The following is a 7,651-nucleotide window of genomic DNA, read 5'->3' as shown; positions in this document are numbered from 1 at the left end:
TCAGGTCAGGTGGTCTGGTATTCCCATCTCTTGAAGAATTTTCCGCAGTTTATTGTGATCCACACAGTCAAAAGCTTTGGCATGGTCAATAAAGCAGAAATAGATGTTTTTCTGGAACTCTCTTGCTTTTTCCATGACCAGCGGATGTTGGCAATTTGATCTCTGGTTCCTCTGCCTTTTCGAAAACCAGCTTGAACATCAGGAAGTTCATGGTTCACATATTGCTGAAGCCTGGCTTGGAGAATTTTGAGCATTACTTTACTAGCGTGTGAGATGAGTGCAATTGTGTGGTAGTTTGAACATTCTTTGGAATTGCCTTTCTTTGGGATCGGAATGAAAACTGACCTTTTCCAGTCCTGTGGCCACTGCTGAGTTTTCCAAATTTGCTGGCATATTGAGTGCAGCACTTTCACAGCATCATCTTTCAGGATTTGGAATAGCTCAACTGGAATTCCATCACCTCCACTAGCTTTGTTTGTAGTGATGCTTTCTAAGCCCCACTTGACTTCACATTCCAGGATGTCTGGCTCTAGGTCAGTGATCACACCATCGTGATTATCTGGGTCATGAAGATCTTTTTTGTACAGTTCTTCTGTGTATTCTTGCCATCTCTTCTTAATATCTTCTGCTTCTGTTAGGTCCATACCATTTCTGTCCTTTATTTGCCCATCTTTGCATGAAAAGTTCCCTTGGTATCTCTAATTTTCTTGACGAGATCTCTAGTCTTTCCCATTCTGTTGTTTTCCTCTATTTCTTTGCATTGATCGCTGAGGAAGGCTTTCTTATCTCTATTTGCTATTCTTTGGAAATCTGCATTCAGATGTTTATATCTTTCCTTTTCTCCTTTGCTTTTCGCTTCTTTTCTTTTCACAGCTATTTGTAAGGCCTCCCCAGACAGCCATTTTGCTTTTTTGCATTTCTTTTCTATGAGAATGGTCTTGATCCCTGTCTCCTGTACAATGTCATGAACCTCATTCCGTAGTTCATCAGGCACTCTATCTATCAGATCTAGGCCCTTAAATCTCTTTCTCACTTCCACTGTATAATCATAAGGGATTTGATTTAAGTCATACCTGAATGGTCTACTGGTTTTCCCTACTTTCTTCAATTTAAGTCTGAATTTGGCAATAAGGAGTTCATGATCTGAGCCACAGTCAGCTCCTGGTCTTGTTTTTGCTGACTCTATAGAGCTTCTCCATCTTTGGCTGCAAAGAATATAATCAATCTGATTTCGGTGTTGACTTTATAAGAAACTGCCAAATTGTTTTCTAAAATTGCTGTCTTTTATTTTGTTTTAATTTTATTTATTTATTTATATTTATTTTTGGCTACAATGGGTCCGCGTTGCTACACTGGGGCTTTTTCTGGTTCCTGTGAGTGGCGGCTACTCTCTAGTTGCAGTGCGTGGGTTTTCTTTGCTGTGGCTTCTGTTGTTGTAGAGCACAGGTTCTAGAGCATGGGATTCAGTGGTTGTGGTACACAGGCTTAGTATGCCCCTTGGCATGTGGAATCTTCCTAGACCAGGGATCGAACTCATGTCCCCTGCATTGGCAGGTGGATTCTTAATCACTGGACCACTGGGGAAGTTCTATTTTACATTTTTAAATATACATAAATACTAGATACTAACCCTTTTAAAAAAGTATTAGACATATTTTCTTCTATCAGTTGCCTTTTAATTTTGTTATTGTTTTTTTTTTAATTTTGTTATTGTTATCTAGGCAATAGGACCTATTTTTTAACAGATCAAATCCATCTTTCTTTTTGTACTTTGTGTGTGTGTATTCAATCACTCAGTCATGTCCAGCTCTTTTCTACCTTATGAACTATAGCCCGCCAGGCTCCTCTGTCCATGGGATTTTACAGGCAAAATAGTGGAGTGGGTTGCCATTTCCTACACCAGGGGATGTTCCCAATCCAAGAATAGAACCCACATCTCTTATGTGTCCTGCATTGACAGGTGAATTCTAAAGGTCCATCTAGTCAAAGCTATGGTTTTTACAGTGGTCATGTATGGATGTGAGAGTTGGACTATAAAGAAAGCTGAGCACTGAAGAATTGATGCTTTTGAACTGTGGTGTTGGAGAAGACTCTTGAGAATCCCATGGACAGAAAGGAGATCAAACCAGTCCATCCTAAAGGAAATCAGCCCTGATTATTCATTGGAAGGACTGATGCTGAAGCTGAAACTCCAATATTTTGGCCACCTGATGTGAAGAACTGACTCATTTGAAAAGACCCTGATGCTGGGAAAGATTGAGGGCAGGAGAAGGGGACGACAGAGGATGAGATGGTTGGATGGCATCACCAACTCAATGGGCATAAGTTTGAGTAAACTCCAGGAGTTGGTGTTGGACAGGGAGGCCTGGCATGCTGTAGTCCATGGGGTCACAAAGAGTCAGACACAACTGAGCAACTGAACTGAACCTGGGAAATCTTTGGGCCGTATTTACGAAGTATCAGCAGCACTTGGACGTGCTGGCACAAAATAGACTCTCAGTTAGTGTTTACTGGATGACCCAACAACAGTGAGTAGTTACACTGCCATTCTGCAGGAGTTAGTAAATACAGTTCAATTCCAATCCTTTAGCTAAAGCAAACTAGTCACAGAGGATGGATTTAAGCATCAGTAAAAGACTCCAAGAGGAAGATCCCCTGAAGTAGGGAAGGGCAACCCACTCCAGTGTTCTTGCCTGGAAAATTCCATGGACAGAGCAGCCTGGTGGGCTACAGTCCATGGGGTGGAAAAGAGTCCAACAGGACTGAGCACACAAGACCTTGCCAGTTGTTGCCCTGCTGCAGATCATCAGTGTGAAAAGACTCCAGGATATCATCTGCAAAGGAGAGGCTGATAAGATTTGGGAACACCCAAATCTAATCTTGGCTCCACTGTATATCCACTTAGAGTATTTTTTTAAAAGTTTATCTGATTATACTACACTCCCCTGCTTAAACCTTTTCTAGGCTTTCCGGCACCCTTGGGATAAAGTCTCCCAACTTTAACTTGTCTAAGTTGGGAGACTCTAAGTCTGTGAGTCAACTAGGCTTCAAGTTTGGTCTCCATTTCCCTCTTCCCGTCCATACATGTTTTCAGTTCTTCCCACATACCATGATTTTCCCCCAGCCATTGTCCTACTTCCGCTACTCCTTCTGCCTGGAGCACTCCTCTCTCCCTCCGCCCCCAACTAACTTCTAGTGTTCTTTCTGCACTCAGTTTAACTCTTAACTCCTGGGGAAACCTTCCTTCTCCAACTCCTGAAACAGGAGTTTCTATAACCCTGTAATTATTTGTTCAACTTTTGTCTTCCTCCCAAATTGTAAGCTCCACCAGAGAGAAGATTGTGCTGCTCTTACTTGCTTCTTTGTCTCCACTGTCTTCTAGAGTGCCTGACTCATAATAGACACTTGATGAAGGTTGAATGGATAAATGCATTAAAGGTGAGCTGGGAGTAGGAGGAATTGTAGGATTCATTAAGAAGTCTGGATTTTATCTTGGGGGTAATGGAAGTCATTAAAAGATTTGAAGCAGAAGAGTAAAACATAAAAGGCTCAATCAGTCCCACTAGGCTGAGATGAAATATTCAGATAACTGAACAATAGAAATTGCACAGTGATAGAGTAAACACATAGAAAATGTTAGTCACTCAGTGTTAAAGTGTTAGTCCAATTCTTTATGACCCCATGGACTATAGCCTGCCAGACTCCTCTGTCCATGGACTTCTTCAAGCAAGAATACTTGAGTGGATAGCCATTCCTTTCTCCAGGGGATCTTCCTGACCCAAGGATCTAACTCAGGTTCCCTGTAGTGCAGGCAGATTGTTTACTGAACCACTTTTCACTTTTTCTTTTCTTTCAGATAATTGGACAATAGAAATTTCACAGAGATTAACACATAAGGGGACCCTAATCTAGCCTGGATACCCTGAACTGAGTTGGAGTTCATGATTCTTAACTTACCTGTGGATCTTTTAAAAACCACTCATACATGACCCCACTCCATTCCAATAAAATCAATTGGAATGATTGATTGGGGTTGGTTGAGGCTGAGATATCTATACCTTTTTTTTCAAAGTTATTATAAAATATTGATTATATTCCCTGTGCTGTGTGTTACAATCCTGTGACTTATTTCTTTTATAACTGATAGTTTGTACCTCTAGGTATCCTTCGCCTCTGCTAACCACTAGTTTTTCCTCTGTACCTGTGAGCCTCTTTCTGTTTTATTTACTTGTTTTGTTTTTTTAGATTCCACGTATAAGTGAAAACATACAGTATTGGTCTTTCTCTGTGTCTATACATTTTTAAGGCTTGTAAAGTCATTTCAATGTGAAGCCAGAGTTGGAAACCAGTTATAAGGATATTTCAGACAGAGCAAAGGCAAAATAGCTAAGTAACACTTAAGTTCTAGACATAGACTTGGACTTTATCTTCTAGATTATGGAGAATTTTGAAGTATTTTAAATGGGAAAATGAGAGTCCAGAACCTATAATTATTAACTTTGTCAATCTAGGTGCAAAGAGTCAATAAGTTAATCATATTTTTTGGTTCATAGTGAAATAGGAGGGAAGACGATAGGGCACAATCTTTAAAAGAATGATATATTATGGCTTTGAGGTTAGGGATATGTTGTAGGAAGGGGGACCCCTTCCAGGGCCCCAAGAGTGGGCTCTTGCCTAATACTCGGAAAAGAATTGTCCAAGGAGACATGCTTGCTGACAAAGCAAGAGACTTTATTGGAAAGGGCCCCCTGGGTGGAGAGCAGTAGGGTAAGGGAGCCCAGGAGAACTGCTCTGCCTCGTGGCTTGCAGTCTCGGGTTTTATGGCTTTGGGATTGGTTTCTGGATTGTCTTTGGCCAATCATTCTGACGCAGAGTCCTTCCAGGTCGTGCAGTCATTGCTCAGCCAAGATGGATGTCTGCGAGAAGGATCGCAGGAGGTGATCCGACACGTGATGTCTTCTTTTGACCTTTCCCCAATTCTCCCGATTGGTGGTGGCTTGTCAGTTCCATGTTCCTTACCAGGACCACCTGTCATAAAATAACTCACACAAATGGTTCCTATGGTGCCTGGCCAGGTTTGGCCGTTTCAGTGTGCTTTCCCTAACAGCTAGATGGGCCCCTGGCTGGCCAGCTGATGTTTGTTAAGTGAAGTAAAATTGAAGCTTTGTTCTCACCCAGACACTTCAAGGACAAAGCTAGTGGCAGAAGCTGAGCTCTGCTGGAATGAATAGATAAGATGAGCACTCCTGAGATCAAGGAAAACTTCCCTGTCTACACATACTCAGGAAGGCTCCTTGAGGGATCAGAAAGGGAGGCAGTGCAACCCCATAATAAGTGTGGACATACCCACAGGGCTCTGCAGTGGGATCCATTTTAACAAAAAGTTGCAAATGTATATTGGGGAGAAATCCTAGAACAGATTAGGTGTGAAAAAAGAAAGAAGATAATTGACCAAAGGTAAACAAATACCTGGAAAGACGATCTTAAATAAATGACTTTTTAAAATATTTTTATTTATTTATTTGACTGCATCAGGTCTGTTTCAGCAGGCCAGATCCTTTAGCGGTGGCATGTGGAACCCTGTTCCCTGACCAGCGACTGAACACGGGAACACTTCATTGGGAGTGCAGAGTCCTAGCCATTGGACCACTCAGGTAAGTCCCTATAAAAGAGATTTAAATCACCTCTTGAGCTTTCCTGATGGTCCAGTGGCTAAGACTCTGCACTCCCAACGCAGGGGGCCCATATTCAATCCCTGGTCAGGGAACTAGGTCTGGCATACCACAACTAAGTTTCCACACGCCGCAACTGAAGATGGAAGATCTCACGTGCCGTAACTAAGACTCAGTGCAGCCAAATAAATAACAAATTTTTAAAAATAAATCACCTCTGTATTACTGCACTCCACCTCATCAGAGAGGATGCCCATACATTTCTCTCTGGATGTGTATTTCTGCCTTGCTTTTTACTTAAATAAAACAATCTTCTCAATGTGTTCTCACACTTGTAATGTGTCTCTGATGATGAAGGTTTTATAATTTCTGCCTCCTTGAAACATTTTTGCTTTCAAACAGGAGAAAGAGCCAGGGCCACTTTGCTTCTAGCCTCTAGCCCTTGGTGGTTTAGTAGCTAGGATTCCTGATTTCCACTGAGGCTACCCTTAGTTCCTGGGCAGGGAACTAAGATCTCTCTTCAGGACTGCTCACTGTAGTTTCTTTAAGATCAGTTAGAACCAAAGAGGTTCAAGATAACAGAAGATTTAACATCCAGTAGACCTTAGGCCTCATTATATGCTCATTGTAATACCTTTGCTGTTGTCGTCGTTCAGTCGTGTTGGACTCTTTGCAGTCCCATGAACTGCAGCATGCCAGGCTTCCTGGTCCTTCACTATCTCCTGGAGTTTGCTCAGACTTATGTCCATTGAGTCAGTGATACCATCCAACCATCTCACCTTCTGTTGCCCCCTTCTCCTCCTGCCCTCAATTTTTGCCAGCATCAGGGGTTTTTCCATATGCAATACCTTTTTGCATATGCTAAATAACACACCCACCAGTGGCATGACAGCTCTGAGGCCAACCATAAAAGGCCAAAAGTGGGTGGTGGCCCAGTTCCTAGAAATCTCCGCCCCTTCTCTGAACTAACTGGAATAATCCTCCCACTCAGCCTGTGTTCTGGCTGGGTTTGAGTTCTGGCCCCTGGGTTCAAGTCCCATTTGAGGTGCATGGTTTTTCAGTAGTACACTATCATGACAGTTAATAAAGAGAAACCTCATTCAAAATGGAGTCTGGAAGTAAGAAGAGGGAGCTCTCACACCCTATCACTTACTATTACCAGCAGGAGGAAGAGTTTCTCCTTGCCCAGCAACAGCTCAGCCAATGACAAGCCACAGCACTCAACTCCCAGGGTCCCTCAATAGACTCTTTGTAACAGGCGCTCTATATAAAGTAGGGGTCCTCTCCTTCTCTGTGCTTACCTGTGGGTCACCATAGATTGCAGGCCACCATAGACTGCTTGTCCTGAATTGCAATTCTTTGCTGTTTCAGAACAAACCTATTTTGATGGTAAAATAACTATTTTATTGTTTTAGGTTAACACTGTCATCATTTGAGTTCATACAAGACCCCTCTCCATTTTATTTTTTTCCTGTCTTCATTCCTAAGCCCTCTCCCTCCTCCTTATAAGCATCATTCTAATGTATTTCTTTGTCCCTGAATATATATACATGTTTGTTTTGTGGATTTGTTTAATTTGCACGTAGAATTTAATTGTGCTATAATGTTTTATCACACAACACTTTAAGATTTATCCATGTTACAATAGATATGTCTAGTTCATCACTTCTGTTGAACAGGCTTCTCTTAGGGATAGAGAAAACAGCTTCCCAATACCAAAAGGTTTTCATGAATATCCTCACACATGTTCCCTTTTGTTCCTGGCAATATTTTCTCATGGTGATAGTTTTAAAATAAAAATGTGGTTGAAACTTCCATGGAGGTCCAGTGGTTAAGATTCTGCACATCCACGGCCCGAGGCACAGTTCAATCCCTGTCAAGAGAACTAAGATCCTTGATTGTGGTGTCACAGAAAAAGGAGAAAGGTATGTATGGGGAGGGAAGAACCGGAACAATACTTACCTAATTGATAAGGTATT

The sequence above is a fragment of the Bison bison genome, unplaced genomic scaffold (assembly GCF_000754665.1).
Source record: "Bison bison bison isolate TAMUID 2011002044 unplaced genomic scaffold, Bison_UMD1.0 scf7180017864383, whole genome shotgun sequence".
NCBI lineage: Eukaryota > Metazoa > Chordata > Mammalia > Artiodactyla > Bovidae > Bison > Bison bison.
The sequence above is the reverse complement of the archived record's forward strand: the minus strand, read 5'-3'. Positions refer to the sequence as shown.